Source organism: Cajanus cajan, chromosome 9, assembly GCF_000230855.2.
Source record: "Cajanus cajan strain Asha chromosome 9, NIPB_CcT2T_4, whole genome shotgun sequence".
NCBI lineage: Eukaryota > Viridiplantae > Streptophyta > Magnoliopsida > Fabales > Fabaceae > Cajanus > Cajanus cajan.
This window is the reverse complement of record NC_138525.1, coordinates 37,546,875-37,549,226: the sequence shown is the minus strand read 5'-3', so window position 1 is coordinate 37,549,226 and position 2,352 is coordinate 37,546,875. Positions and strand designations below refer to the sequence as shown.

General features: G+C 37.0%; 1 non-coding gene across 1 annotated transcript; it reads left to right on the top strand.

The window, feature by feature from the left end:
• Positions 1-1,401: 1,401 nt before the first annotated feature.
• Positions 1,402-1,508, top strand: LOC145952255 (small nucleolar RNA R71). Its single transcript, XR_014429934.1, has one exon. It is a non-coding gene; the product is annotated as a small nucleolar RNA R71 (small nucleolar RNA).
• The last annotated feature ends 844 nt before the right edge of the window (positions 1,509-2,352 follow it).

The window sequence follows — 2,352 nt, the reverse complement described above, 5'->3', positions numbered from 1 at the left end:
CCTATGGGATATTTTATAGATCTATCTGCTAACTGGATTGACATTGCTGTAGGCTTTAATTCTCCCATATCTAATTTCTTGCAAATTGATAAAGGCATTAAACTGATACTTGCCCCAAGGTCACATAAGGCTTTTTCAAACCTTAGATTTCCAATGAGATAAGGTATAGAGAAACTACCAGGATCCTTAAGTTTTTTGGGCAAATTATGATGGATCAATGTAACAGTCTCTCTATCATCCAATTTCCTTCGGTTAGCTAAAAGATCCTTAAGAAATTTAGCATATGTAGGCATCTGTTGTAGAGCTTCTACAAATGGAATGTTTACATACACTTGTTTGATCATATTTAAAAATTTTTCAAATTGTCTATCAAGTTTAGTCCTTACTAACCTTTGAGGAAAAGGAATTGGGGGGTGATAAACAGTTTGAGGCTTTGATGAAGATACTTTTTCTTTTTCTAATCTCTCTTTTTCAGGTTTTTCAACCATAGGAGAAGCGTCTTCATCAATCTCAATATTATCATTTTGATTAGACACAGGACTGTCTAATTTCTTCCCACTCCTTAAAGTAACAGCATTAACATTTTCAGCTGGGTTTGCAACTGTTTTACCTGGGAACTTACCTGGAGAATTGTTTGAACTAGGCATCAACTGTGCAATTTGATTTTCCAGCATCTTGTTGTGGAGAGTAATATTCTCAACCTTGACAGCAAGGTTTTGAATAGAATTTGCCATTGAATCATTGGTCTGTTTTTGATTAGTGACAAAATTCTCCATAAGGTTTTCTAATCTTGAAACACTTTGTTGAATTGAGGGTGTCTGTACTGGATTTCCTTCCCCATTAATGAAGTGATTGGACGGACGGAAATTAGGTTGCTGATTGCTAGTTCCTTGAACTGGGTTATTCTTCCAAGAAAAGTTAGGATGATTCTTCCAACCAGGGTTGTATGTGTTGGAATATGGATTACTCCTCTCTCTTCGAGGAGTGTCATAGAAATTATGAGAAGCTACCACCTGTTCAGTAGTATCTTCTTTTTCTCCAGTAAAAATTGAGGTACAATCTACTGCAGTGTGCCCTTGTTCCCTACAAAGGTCACATACTTGATTTGTAGCCACTGAATTAACCTTAGCTTTTTCCATCTTGTCTAATCTTTGATTAAGAGTATCAAATTTTGCTAAGAGTAACTCAATATTGTTCACTTCATATCGCCCCGGAGTTCCTTTCCTTGCTGTGACTTCTCTTTCACTGTATTGGCTGTGATTTGAGGCTACATTTTCCAAAATAATCATGCAGTCATTAATAGGTTTCCCCATGAAAGATCCTCCAGCTGCTGAGTCTAATATCATGGTGCTTTGTTGGTCCAATCCTTCAAAGAAAAATTGGATGGTAAGCCAACGGTTGAAGCCATGTTGTGGGCATGCTTGAAGATATCCTTTGAACCGCTCCCATGCTTCATAAATAGTCTCTCCAGTGCCTTGTTGGAAATTAGTGATTTTCTTCCTCAATTCTTTAGTTTTAGAAGGAGGAAAGAATTTCTCTAGAAAAGCTCTTTCACATAATTCCCAAGTTGCTATCTTTTCTCTAGGCACTGTTCTTAGCCACACCTTTGCCTTATCTCTCAAGGTGAGTGAGAATAAGCGGAGTCGCATTCCATCAGACACTTCATCATCAAATTGCTGGGTCTCACAGATTTCCAAGAACCCCTCTAAGTGGTCATTAGGATCTTCTGATGGTAGTCCTCCAAAGGTGTTCTGTTTGAGCATATTCACCAGAGAAGCTGGTACAGTAGCTCCAGTTCGCATCTCCCCTCCAGGTATCCCACGAGCTACGGGTGCAGAGTAATCCCGAAGCGGTAAATTATCTCGTTGTGCAGCCATGTCAAATTCTCTAGAAAGGTTTCTTTTCCTTCTCAGGAGAGTTCTTTCAATCTCAGGATCAAGTGGTGTTGGTTTGCCAAGACGTAGAGATCTCTTTTGCATTAATCCTAAGGCACTGCAAAAAAAAGAAAGTGACCCGTGAAATCTGAATTGGAGAAGTAAACACTAAAAAAAAAAAAAAAATTATTTATTTATTTAATTTAATTTTTTTTTTTTTTAAATTCGAATTAAAATAATTGTAATTTAAATCAAGAGACGTAGTCCCCGGCAACGGCGCCAAAAACTTGATGTATAGAAAAACCGCAAGTGTACGGTTGTCGTCAAGTAATAAATATCGAATCACAGGGACTACGTGTTTGACCTAGAATTACTAGTATTTTAATTTGAATTTTAAAACAGATAGAATGTTTGTTTTGAGATGATAAGATCAGATTCGCTGGTAAAAGAGATAGTAATGCAATTAATGAATAAGATA